The following is a 13855-nucleotide window of genomic DNA, read 5'->3' on the forward strand; positions in this document are numbered from 1 at the left end:
ATTCCTCAAATAAAAACCGGTAGTCAATTAAAAGCCGGGCCTCTGATAGTGGCCGGGGGCATGGTCAACACGGACAAATAAAGGCCGGCCTTAAATTAAGGGCGGAGAAAAATTAGTGTGGATAATCTCCTAAGTGCCTTTCATGTAATAGCAATACCACAGGCCAAGCAATCGCCTGTTCCAAACAGGCACATTTTCAACGGGCTCTGTAATAGTTAAGTAAAAATAAAATTCAAGTTCATCGTAATGTATATTTCTACCAATTTAATTTAACAGATTCAACAATATATTCATGCTTTTTTTTTCCACACTTTGTTTTTCTGGATTATGGTACTTATGTAAAGCATTATTGTCCTACCGGTATTTTAGTCAATGCGGCTGTATGTGTACCATAACTCAGCCCAGTGTAGTTTGTAGTAATGTACAGGTGCCAAGAGATGGCAGTAGCTACATAGTGCTAGCAGAGAATGACGGGCTCTGGTGCTAGTGACAGACTTTTCAACAACAAAGTGTTTAGTTTTAGTTTGTAGTATAGTTTTAAAATATGCGGAGGAAAACTCGGGTGAAAAAGCTGCGAGACATTTCGACATTGACCCCAGGAGAATCCGATACTGGAAGAAACAAAAGGAAGAGCTGACAAGATTAGCCGACAAGAGCAGAGCATGGCTAGCTAGCTGGCGGTGGGAGGAAAAGTTAGCCTGGAGCTAGAATCAAATAGCTACCATCTGTAATGTTAATCAGATACTGGTTTGCTGCAAACCAGCAATGTGTTTTATAAAACTACTGTATGCTCTTATTGTAATCTACCAGCAATACTGTAGTACTTGTATTTGAAATAAATACCCGGTACATTTACAGGGTTCAAACTGACACAATGGTGGTGTTTGATTAATTCTTACCCAAATTGCCCTTTTGGCTGTTGTTGTATATGGTGATATTTTTGCAAATGTTTCTTAAAAGATTAATGATCTCTGTCCACTCACTGTAAAAACTTCAACTTAATATTGTTGACATGAAAAAGTATTTTAAGTGTTTAAGAATTGAAAATATAAATTATTAATATTTTACTAAAAAATGTAAGTTGCTCCAGCAAAAGTTGAAATTTGTATGATTCAACGGCATTTAGTAAGTCATTACAAAATACATCATTCAGTTGGGATGCACAACTGATATTTCAATGTCCACAAAAAGTGCAAAAGTTCTGATAACTCATATGTCTTTGTTGTGAAATGCGGGAAAGCCAACTTTCCGAGTTGAAGATAGTCACTTGAAGTCATCAGATCCCCGCACTGCTGGTTGGTGGGCGTTTGGGCGAACAGTCAGCTAGGGTTAGCAGACGCGGGAGGTAGTGAGAACCGAAGGAGACAAGTTTGTTGGTCTTTAACTTAGGTTAGACAGTCAGACGGTTGTTCGGTGTAATTCACTGCTTCCTTTCGCACTGGGTAACCGGAGAGCCGTGAGTCTAATTGACTAGGTGTGATTTTGGATTGGATAGTGTGGGTTTTGTGAGGAACTGTTTGAAGGGGTATTGCCCGACGGCTTGTATAGGTCCGGGAAAGATATCCCTGAGCAGGTCCTAGCAAACTTAGTAGATAGATTCGAAGTGGAAAGGAAGTCGTGTGGTGAGTCTTCTGTAAAGGAAAACTAAAAACAAGAACTTCCAGTGAACCTTGTTAAAAACGGTAAATTCTCACACAGTTGGGGATAATTTAAACTCAGAGTCAGCCCATGCCAAAGGGAGCGGATGGGGGTGGGGAGGAATGGAGCACAGTGAGTAAGACAAGATACAAAAGACAGCGAGGAAATAACTCTCAGGATAGTGATATGGAAAACCCACAGTTTAAATCAATAAGGCCTAATCCAAATAGTGATGAGGAATTTAAAGTTCTGATTAAAGTAAAAGGAGGGGTTGAATTTTCTACAGTCAGTCCCCTTAAATTGACAAATGAACTTAAAAAAGGGATTGGTGATATATTGCATGCCTCTATTTTGCAGAATGGAATGATTTCAATTATGTGTAAGTCGGAAATGCAACAAACTAAGGCTCTCGAGATTAAAACTGTGCTTGGTAAGGGAGTAGGCAGGCAAGGCAAGGCAGCTTTATTTGTATAGCACATTTCAGCAACAGGGCAATTCAAAGTGCTTTACATGAAAACAGAATAAAATATTTAAAACAGATAAAATACAAGAATAAAAGTTACAGTGCAGTATAAGAAATGAAACATTAAAGAGCAATTAAAGCAGTTAAATATATAAAAGCAGATAAAATAGGAATTTCTCTTTATATGCTTATATAGATTGTTATACAGTATCAACAATGCAACTTCAGTCTTTGTTTGTACTTAGTGTTCCATTTTTACCAATATGACAAACATCTCAAGCAGTCCGGTCCATATTTTTCCAACCATCTCACCCACAATGGGCCCAGATGCTTCGCACGGCTTTGAGCTTTCATTACTCATAATAACAGAAGCTAGTATACTTTTTCCTTACAATGTGATCGTCACCACAAGGCTCGGTTCTTTTTTCGGCAAACCTTGTAAAAACCCGGTACAGCCCTGCAGACAAAAACCTTTCAGTAGTCAAGAACTTGTTCTTAAACTATCTTATTTCCTTCTGCAGTCTGTCTCTAAATAGACAGGGACCCCCTTGGAGTATGTTAGTCTATTTGTATTTAGGCCTTCTGCCTAATTTTAGTTAGTTTTCTTCTTCTAACTCTTGATCAGCCCGATGTCTGACTCTTCTGTTATTCCCTTGCCATGCTGTGTCAGAGAATTATTCAGATATATGCCCGTTTCTGCAAGAGAATGTCACTTGTAATCATAAATCCATTTTTACCAATATGACAAACATCTCAAGCAGTCAGGTCCATATTTTTCCAACCATCTCACCCACAATGGGCCCAGATGCTTCGCACGGCTTTGAGCTGTCATTACTCATAATAACAGAAGCTAGTATACTTTTTTCTTACAATGTGATCGTCACCACAAGGCTCGGTTCTTTTTTCGGCAAACCTTGTAAAAACCCGGTACAGCCCTGCAGACAAAAACCTTTCAGTAGTCAATAACTTTTTCTTAAACTATCTTATTTCCTTCTGCAGTCTGTCTCTAAATAGACAGGGACCCCCTTGGAGTATGTTAGTCTATTTGTATTTAGGCCTTCTGCCTAATTTTAGTTAGTTTTCTTCTTCTAACTCTTGATCAACACGACATCTGACTCTTCTGTTATTCCCTTGCCATGCTGTGTCAGAGAATTAATCAGATATATGCCCGTTTCTGTAAGAGAATGTCACTTGTAATATAACAAATGAACAGTTATTTAAAGAAAGGCAACATCAAATAGATAGGTCTTCAGCCTTGATTTAAAAGAACTGAGAGTTGCGGCAGACCTGCAGTTTTCTGGGAGTTTGTTCCAGATATGTGGAGCATAGAAACTAAATGCTGCTTCACCCTGTTTAGTTCTGACTCTAGGGACAACAAGCAGACCTGTCCCAGACGACCTGAGAGGTCTGGGTGGTTCATAGTGTACTAGCAGATCAGAAATGTATTTAGGCCCTAAACCGTTTACTGATTTATAAACCAACAAAAGTATTTTGAAATCAATTCTTTGAGGCACTGGAAGCCAGTGTAGAGACTTCAGTACTGGCGTGATGTGAGCCACTTTCTTGGTCTTAGTGAGGACTCGAGCAGCAGCGTTCTGAATCAGCTGCAGCTGTCTGATTGATTTTTTAGGGAGACCTGTAAAGACTCCGTTACAGTTCCAAGTCCTGCTGAGACATAAGTCCTTTAACCCTTGATATATTTTTAAGGTGGTAATAGGCTGACTTTGTAATTGTCTTAATGTGGCTGTTAAAATTCAGGTCTGAGTCCATGACTACACCAAGATTTCTGGCTTTGTCTGTTGTTTTTAACATTATCGTTTGAAGCTGAGTGCTGACTTTTAATCGTTCCTCTTTTGCTCCAAAAACAACCACCTCAGTTTTTTCTTCATTTAATTTAAGAAAGTTCTGGCACATCCAGTCGTTAATTTGTTCAATGCACTTAGTCAGTTGTTGTATTGGACTATAGTCCCCTGGCGATAAGGTTATATAAATTTGTGTGTCATCCGCATAACTATGGTAACTTATTTAGTTGTTTTCCATAATTTGAGCCAGTGGAAGCATGTAGATGTTAAACAGGAGAGGCCCCAGAACTGAGCCTTGGGGAACTCCGCACGTCATATTTGTATGCTCAGATGTATAATTCCCTATAGACACAAAGTAGTCCCTATTCTTTAAATAAGACTCAAACCACTTTAGTACTGAGCCAGAAATGCCAACCCAGTTTTCCAATCGGTCTAGTAATATGTCATGGTCGACCGTGTCAAATGCAGCACTGAGATCAAGTAGTACCAAGACTGAAATTTTGCCACTATCTGTATTTAAGTGGATGTCATTAAAGACTTTAACAAGAGCTGTCTCAGTGCTGTGGTGTGGTCGAAAACCCGACTGGAAGGCATCAAAACTGTTGTTTAGTGACAAGAAAAGGGTCAGTTGTTGAGAAACCGTTTTTTCAATGATTTTACTTAAAAATGGAAGGTTTGATATCGGCCTATAGTTGCTCATTAATGACGTGTCTAGATTGTTCTTTTTTAAGAGTGGCTTAATGACTGCAGTTTTCAGGGCCTGTGGGAAGATACCTGAGAGAAGAGACGTGTTTACAATCTGTAGAAGATCTGGAGCCAAACAATTTGCAACATTTTTGAAAAGGCCCGTAGGTAGAATATCAAGGCAGCATGAGGAGGTTTTCAGATGTTGTATAATGTCCTCCAGGTTTTTACGGTTAATCATATGAAATTGGGTCATATTGGAATCTGTTTTGCCTGGACACTGTGACAACACATACCCTGTACTCGATATGGAAGCACTGACTGTTTGTCTAATTTTCTGAATTTTGTCATTGAAGAAGGTGGCAAAATCATTGCAGGCCTTTGTGGATAAAAGTTCAGATGCTACTGGTACTGGAGGGTTTGTTAACCTATCAACAGTAGCAAACAAAGCACGTGAATTATTATTGTTTTTGGCGATAATGTCCGAGAAGAAGGACCGCCTTGCATTCCTCAGTTCCAAATTATAAATGCGAAGTCTCTCTTTAAAAGTGTTGTAGTGGACCTGGAGATTAGTTTTTCGCCACCTGCGTTCTGCTTTTCGACACTCTCTTTTTTCTGTTCTTACCAGTATGGCATTTCTCCATGGAGATCTTTTCTTATCAGAGACAGTTTTTACCTTAATGGGAGCAATGGCATCAATAACATTTGTAATTTTACAATTGAAATTGTCTACAAGCTCAGTGACTGAGAACCCAGTGAGGGTGGGTGTGGACGAGAAAAGCTGAATGTATGTTTCACTGGTGTTGTCAGTGATATACCGTTTTCTTATTAACTTTGTTTGGACACTTTTTTGCACAGAGATAGTGCCATTAAAGAAAACACAGGAATGATCAGAGAGAGCAGCATCAGTCACCACAACCTTGGAAATGTTCAAACCCTTCGAGATAATCAAGTCCAGAGTGTGCCCCTTGTTGTGTGTGGGCTCCGTCACATGCTGAGTCAGTCCATAGATCTCAAAAATACAACACAGTTCTTTGGTCCCTCTATCCTGGGGGTTGTCAACATGAATGTTGAAATCACCAGCAATAACTACACAGTCAAAGTTAATACAGATTAAAGACAGCAGTCCACTAAAGTCGTCAAAGAAGGATGCACAGTATTTAGGTGGCCTGTAGATAATTAGAAATAAAGGTCGAGAGGGGGACCTTAACTGAAGAGCCACATATTCAAAAGAAGCAAAGTTTCCATAAGCTATTTTACTACATTGGAATGAGTCGTTAAACAAAATGGCGACTCCACCTCCTTTCTTATTCGCTCTATTCTCACTCATAAAACTGAAGTTAGGGGGAGCTGACTCAATGAGAACAGCATTACGTTATTATGGTCTAACCAGGTTTCAGTTAAAAACATAAAATCAAGATTGTGTTTAATAATAAAATCATTGATTAAAAATGATTTACCCGCCAAAGACCTGACGTTTAGTAAGGCTAGTGTTAGTGTGTTAAAATAGTTATCTGTCTCGTTTTTTGGGACAGGCTGTGGCTGACGAGGAATGGATGCTAAATTTGCTAAGTTGGCAGTTAAGTGCTTCTTTTTCTTACTTAGCGGAGTCACCATTCTTTTTCTATTACCTATCACAACATAGATTGACGAAGAATTGAATACACAGGGCCCAGGCTTGTCCTGGAAAGAGTCATGAGTGCCACTAGGCATGCAGCCTGGGCCCAGCACATATCAGTTAAAGCTTGTTTCATTCTGTACACAAGCATACTTATCAGTCTGTTGAGAAGGAGTTAGCTGCCGTCCTTGAGGGGACAGAGGTGCCTGGCGTTTTACTTTCAGTGGTTGATGCTGGGGGCGAGTGATGGGAGAAGGTAGTGGGGTGAACTTGGTTCCAGCATCTACCAGCTGCTCCATCCGGTCAGTAAACCCCAACATGTGGCAGGGGGAAACAGGGGAAAGGGTGAATGGGGAGAGCGATGGATCCTCAAAGGCGTCGGTGTTGGTAAGGGGGTTTGAGGAGTGTTGGACGGGTGAAGGGGGTTGAGATTTCTCGTCTCCGCTCTGAGGTTCTCCATGGTCAAATCTTTGCTCAGGTGGGGGCTGTGGTGGATCACTGCCGCACTTTGTTGTGTCTTCCTCTTGTTTTGTTTGTGTTGATTTATCTTGTCCTGTGTCCTTGGCCGAGGGAGCAGATGTGTGGTGCAGAAAGTAAAGTAGGCTAGAGGTGAACAGCTTTACTCCTGGCTTGTTAAGGAAAAGTCCATCTGCTTTAAAAAGATGTCTGCGGTCCCAAAAAATGTTAAAATTGTCAATGAACCGCAGAGAGTGGACGGTACATGCAGTTGAAAGCCATTTGTTCAGTGCCAACAGTCTGCTGAATCTCTCAGCTCCTCTTCTGACTGGCGGTATAGGGCCACTGATAAACACCTCTGTGTTTAGGGAGCTGACTGTGTTCAGCAGATTCATAAAGTCACGATTCAGCACTTCAGACTGTTGCTTTACAACATCATGTGACCCTATATGCAGTATAATGTTTTTCACAGTTGGGTGTGCTGCCATGATATCCGGGATTCTTTGGGCTAAGTCAGACACCATGTCTTTGGGAAAACAGAGAATTTTGGTGTTTTTACTGCTTTTTATGTCTTTTACAGCAGAGTCACCTACAATCAGAGTTTGGTGCCCAGTCGTTAGCTTTCCCTATAGCTTTTTACTTTTTGAATTGCTCTCAGTCCTTACCCTGCTGTGTGACGATGAGACGCAATCCAGGTCATGTCCAGGGTCCTGCAGCAGAGGAGCAAATCTGTTATCCAGTTGCACACTCAGTTGTTGGGGAGGCATTTTGTTGCTAATTCTCCCTTTTGCAGCTGTCCACGGCTGTGTCCTACTGAGTACAGGGGTTGAAGAGGCGCTCTGCCTGGATGGTAATGCAGGCCAGCCGTTCATATCACAAATCTCAGGGCGCTGTGCCCTGCCCGTTAGTCGTCCTTCCCAGGAAAAGGATTTACTCTTAGGCTTTGCACCAAAAGAGTTCCAGGGAGGACTATCACTTGTTGATTTGTTACTTATTCCACAGCCCTCCTGTTTGTCCGTAGTCTTGCTGGTGCTAGTTAGCCGTGTGTTGGCATGCTTCTGTCCATTGTTTTGGGTCAATGGTAAAGTGGTGTCATTCCCACATGATCCGTTCACTTCCAGGTTTACTTCTAACCGTTGAAGTTTGGTTTCCAGAATAACAATCTTCTGAAGGAGTTTGTAGTAGTCCTCCATGGAGAAGGGAGGCATCTTGCTGCTAATTACCTTTAGCTACAATCACTTTAGGACAGGCTTGAGTTATTGGTAGGCCACGCTCACGCAGAAAAATTTTGAAATATGGCAAAAGCCTACTATGTCTACAAAAAAATGTATAGTCCAGTGATTTATAAGTATCCAAGAGCCGCTGCTCAGAGTTTTCTCTCAGAGGAAAAGTAAGATTATCAGCAGAAATATGCAAGCAAAGGCAGGAGCAAGTAGCAAAGCGTCTGCACTGTAAGAAGCAGGAAGAGAGAGTAGAGGTGTTCAAACCAAAAACTAATACCGAGGTAAAGGGAGTGATGTATAATGTGCCATTGGACGTATCTGAGCAAGAGATATTGACTAGTTTAAAAGGCGGTAATGTTGTAGCTGTAAAACGTATGGGTAGAAATGAAAATGGTAGAGGAACCATACCTATCCTTCTCTCCTTTAAAGATGGTGTGCTACCGAAGAGGGTCATGTTGGGGTTCATGAGCTACCCAGTAAAAGAGTATGATAGACCCCCTTTGAGATGTTTTCAGTGCCAGAGATATGGACATGTGGCAGCTGTGTGTAATGGAAAGAGAAGATGTAGACGATGTAGCAAGGAGCATGACGGAAAAGAATGTAATGGGGTGAACATCCAGCTTCCTTCAGGGGTTGTCAAAACTATGTCAAAGCAGAAAATGTGGAGAGAATAAGAAAAGAGGGGAAAATATCTTATGCTGAGGCAGTGAGAAGAGTGGAGTGTAATGGTGGGGTAAGTCAAGATCAAGGGGAGGCCAAGGCAAAAGAAATAGTAAAGGGACATGCTCTTAATGACGACTCTGTTGTGATTAGCAAAAAAGGACTACTGGCATTCATGGTTGAAGCAATGTGGAGAGTTGAAATGGTGGAAAACAAAAAGTCAGATGTGGCACGTGAAATTGCTTCCGCTGCAGAAAAACTTTTAGGATTCAAGGGGATCAATCCAAAGGAATTATGGGAATTTACTTATACTCAGGACAGTGCAGATCAAATACCAAATGGGAGTCAACACATTGAGTTGGACGACAGTGAGGAAGAGGAAATGGATAGCAGACATGATGAATATGATGGTGATTAGTGTCCTTTGTATTATGTTTTACATAATGCAATGGAATGCTAGGAGTCTTATTGCGAATGGGCAAGAGTTTAAACACTTGATAGATTGTCTTGGAGAAAAACCAGAAATTATTTGTAGGAAACTTGGTTAAATCCGAGATTAGATTTTATAATACCAGGGTACAAATGTGAAAGGAAAGATAGGGAAAATACATCAGGAGGGGGTTGTGCTACATTTATTAGAAATGGGATTCAGTATAGAAGAATTGAAATAAAAACAGTGTTAGAGTGTGTTATTACAGAAGTTTGGACTGATCGAGGGAAAAGCTCTATTGTGAATTTATATAATCCGTGCATTAAGCTAGAAGAGAGTCACTTTCAGGAAATTGTAGATAAAATTAGTGTACCGGGGATTTGGGTTGGGGATTTTAATGCTCATAATGAACTGTGGGGAGGTGAGAAGAGAGACAGAAATTGTCAAATTGTAGAAGATTTTATAGATAAAAATAATTTAATTGTGTTAAATGATGGTCGTCCTACATGGTTTAGTACAAGTCGGTCAATGACATCTTCCATAGATATTACAATTGTATCAGCAGAGTTAGCATCGATCAGTAGGTGGGAAACAATGGATCTTTATACAGTGGGAAGTGACCATGTGCCAATAATTAGTAAATTCGGTAGGTGTCTGATTGAGGAGCCAGTTCAGTGCTCCCTGCGGCTTAATTATAAAAGAGCTAATTGGATCAAGTTCGAGGATCAAGTGAATATGGGATTGTCAAGAATAGATAGTGAAAAAGGAGTAGATGAGTGGAATAGGTCTCTTAGTGAAGTGTTGTGGGTTGCGGCAGTTAAGAGTATCCCTAAGAAAAAAGTTCCAGTAAGAGGAGCAATGGTTCCGTGGTGGACTGATGAATAATAATAAGTAAGTAATTCAGCGGTCCGAGATAGGAATAGGGCATATAAAAACTTACGGAAACACCTATTAGAGAATTGTGCTGTTGAATATAAGAGGCTTAGAGCTAAGGCTAGACGTGTAATTAAGGAAGCAAAGAAGCAAAGTTGGAAGGCTTTCTGTAATAAGTTAGGACCGGATACGCCCTTAAAAAAGATTTGGAATCTAGTTCATAGAATGACAGGTATCTTTCGGCAGACAGAAATTCCTGTCCTCCACTGTGATGGAGATGAAGCTGTAAATAATAAAGGGAAAGCTAGTATGTTGGTCAAGCAATTCCAAAAAGTACACAGCTCCAAAAATGTAGATGATGTAAACAGGAGAAGGAGGTGTCAAATATCAAGAATTAATATGGCTAAATTGTTGATTGATTGTGATAATTCTGATGATTTTAATGTATTTTTTTCAATAGATGAGCTAAAGAAAGTTCTTGCTCAGGGTAAAGATACCTCGCCTGGCAGAGATGGGTTGGGATATCAATTATTTAAAAATTCTGGAGATTTGTTAGGAGAAGAAAGTCTTGCCCTAATTAATAATGTATGGGAGAGTGGTTGTCTTCCTAAAGAGTGGAAACATGCTGTAATTATTCCAATTGTAAAACCAGGGAAAAAAACAGATAACCCAAGTTCTTATAGACCAATTGCATTGACCTCTGTTTTATGTAAGATTATGGAGCGCATGATAACAGATAGACTTGTGGATAAACTGGAGAAAAGTGGATATTTTGTGGAATATCAGAGTGGATTTAGGCAGGGGCGGTCAACAATGGATGCTGTTTTAAATTTAGATATTGACATTAAAAAAGCCATCGCAAATAAAGAAGCCGTTGTTGCAGTGTTTTTGGACATTGAAAAAGCTTATGATATGCTTTGGAAGGAGGGATTGCTCATTGCACTTTATGATGCGGGAATCAGAGGAAGAATGTTTAATTGGATAAAGAATTTTTTAAGTAATAGGATAATTCAGGTAAGGGTGGGAAGTGAATTATCAGAGGAGGTTGAGATAGAGAATGGAACCCCTCAAGGTAGCGTTATAAGTCCGGTTCTTTTTAATATACTAGTTAATGGTATGTTTAGCAGAGTGGGGAAAGAATTTCGGTTTTTCATTGTTTACAGATGATGGGGCCCTCTGGAAGCGAGGGAGGAACCTTTGCTATATTTTTGGTCAAACTCAAACTGCTTTGGAGAGGGTATCTGAATGGGCTAATGATTGGGGTTTTAAAATATCAATAGAAAAAACAAAATACATGGTATTTGGACATAAGAAGAAAATGCCAACACGGCTGTTACAAATATATAATACAACTATTGAAAGAGTTAAAAATTTTAAATTTTTGGGGATGTGGTTAGATGAAAGACTGACATGGAGGAAACATATTGAGATGGTTTCGTCTAAATGTGGGAAAATAATTAATGTTCTAAGGTGTGTGGCTGGGTCTGATTGGGGGGCTGATAGTGATTCTATGATGATGATATACAGAGCAATGATAATATCAACTATTGATTATGGTTGTATGGTATATGGGTCAGCAGCCCCTTCAGTGATTAGTCAACTTGATATAGTCCAAGCAAAAGCCCTTAGAGTGTGTAGTGGGGCGTTTCGTACAACTCCAATACCAGCGCTATTAATAGAAACAGGGGAGATGCCGTTAGATATAAGAAGACGTAAACTGGGGTTGAAGTATTTAATGAAACTAAAAGGACAGACTGGAAAATTACCAACAAAAAACCTGTTGAGTCAGCATTGGGAGTTTATGGGAACAGCAAGACTGGTCAAAACAAACTTTACAGAAACACTTAAATCTATGGCAGATGAAATTGGTATTGTGAATTTGAATGTGTGTCCACCAATATGCTCCCATTGTTGATTTATATTTTTTGAAAACAAGCAAAAGAAAGATGTCAGAGGGGGTAGTGGAGGAGATAAAAGCCCGTCAGTGTCAAATGTGGGGAGGCTACCTACAAATTTATACTGACGGGTCGAAGGATCCTGAGAGCGGTAAAGTGGCTTTTGGTATTAGTATACCTGAAATAGGTTATAAAAAAGGCTGTAGGATTCCAGATCACTTATCAGTATTTACTGCAGAGTTGGTGGCAGTAAGGTGGGTTGAAGATAACAAACAGGAACATTCTGTCATATGTAGTGATTCAGCTGCATCCCTAATTACAATTAAAGGTACCAAATCTAAGTCCAGACCTGATTTGCTTGTTGAAATTATGCAAGTGTTGTATAGAATTCATAAAGCAGGGTATGAGGTGGGGTTTATGTGGGTTCCGGCGCACATGGGTGTGGAGGGTAATGAGGAGGCAGATGAGGTGGCAAAGAAAGCAGTGCAGGAGGAAAGAGTTCAAATCAATGTGCAGTATGGGTCACCAGATTACGCAGAAATAATTAATAGGTCAGTAAAAAAAAATGTGGCAAAATTTATGGGTTTGTGAAAGGAAGGGGAGAACTTATTATTCAGTACAAAGAATGGTAGAGAAAGAAAGATGTGCTTATAGATGTAAGAGAAGAGATGCAGTAGTTTTATCCAGATTGAGGCTTGGGCATTGTGGGCTGAGGAGTGGGCTGGCTCTGATTAGTAAACATCCTGATGGAAAGTGTGAATGTGGAGACAAGGAAACAGTGAAGCATGTATTAGTGCAGTGCAGGAAGTACTCCCCTCAGAGGAAGAAACTGTTCAGAGAACTGGGTGCAACTGGAGAAACTGTTTTTACTTTATTCACTTTATTGAATTTGGACAGTTGGAACAAATTGAAGAAACTGATGGAGTACTTGCGACGTATTGGAGTATATAAAAATATATAGATAATTACTTTTAATCAAGTTGTGAATAGCGATTAGTGAACAGCGGAGGGCAGCAATACGCCATAGATGCGTCTAGTCTGCCGGAAATAAAAAGAAGAAGAAGAAGATCCCCGCACTGGCTGTTTGCAGCGGAGCTGCATGGAACATGGAGACCACACTACAATTTAGGGCTGAACGATTAATTGCATTTTCGATAATATCGCGATATGTTAAAACGCGATTTCCTAATCGCAAAGGCTGCGATTTGATCACATGACTCACGAGAGCAATCAGTCTGTACTCCGCAGAGAAAGCCTCAACTAGCATGCTAACGCTACACTGTACCTTGAGCTGATTTCTGTCATTCAAACAACTCTGAGTTGTAGTTTAAAACTTTTACAGCCATTTTAATAAAATGAAGGGTTTTATTCGGGCTTGAGTCTATACATGCAGTTAATGGATACAGGCACACAGAACTCAAGGCTCGGTTGGCAACGATTAGCTCTGATTAGCGGTTAGCTCCGGTTAGCGGTTAGCTCCGTTATAAAGATATGAGTGGAGGAGCTGCCACTGAGAGGGGTAACAACCAGACTGATAAATGACGTTCGGGGAGCTTTCACAACAGCGTGGCCGCGGTGTTTCAACAGTTTTATTAGTACAGTTAATCCCACGGCAAGAACACCAGCAACTAGCTAACGCAACGATAGCCTCTCTGAACAAGTGCACATGGCAGCAACTTCACGAGGGGGAGGGGCTGGAGGCAGATCCTCTCTGTGCACTGTAAAAAATTACGTGTGTGTGTGTGTGTGTGTGTACTATATTTTTACTTATTTAACTGTCTAGTGTGTAATTGTGTGTTCATACTATACATTATTATACTATTCTTTGTTGAATAATACAGAAGATAAAGAGCTTAAAAAAATAATCGAATCGAAATCGCAATATTTGGGGAAAAAATCGCAATTAGATTATTTTCAAAAATCGTTCAGCCCTACTACAATTGGCCCACACAGGCAAGTTTGAACCTGTTTTTCAATTAAAATATCAATTGTGTGATAAATTAGTGGATAAGGTAGGCAGTGTTACTTTATTGACAACAGTTTGGCCCAAAGCTAACGTTCGCCGCTAGCTTCGGCTAATCGTAAGCTAGCAGCCAGGTTACTTTAGCTAAGA

General features: G+C 40.2%; 1 long non-coding RNA gene across 1 annotated transcript; it reads left to right on the top strand.

Annotated features, from left to right (window-relative positions):
- Positions 1 to 1440: 1440 nt before the first annotated feature.
- Positions 1441 to 12816, top strand: LOC118495937. Its single transcript, XR_004898386.1, has 3 exons — positions 1441 to 1525; positions 1560 to 1622; positions 12723 to 12816. It is a non-coding gene; the product is annotated as an uncharacterized LOC118495937 (long non-coding RNA).
- Positions 12817 to 13855: the final 1039 nt, after the last annotated feature.

Source organism: Sander lucioperca, chromosome 9 (genome assembly GCF_008315115.2).
Source record: "Sander lucioperca isolate FBNREF2018 chromosome 9, SLUC_FBN_1.2, whole genome shotgun sequence".
NCBI lineage: Eukaryota > Metazoa > Chordata > Actinopteri > Perciformes > Percidae > Sander > Sander lucioperca.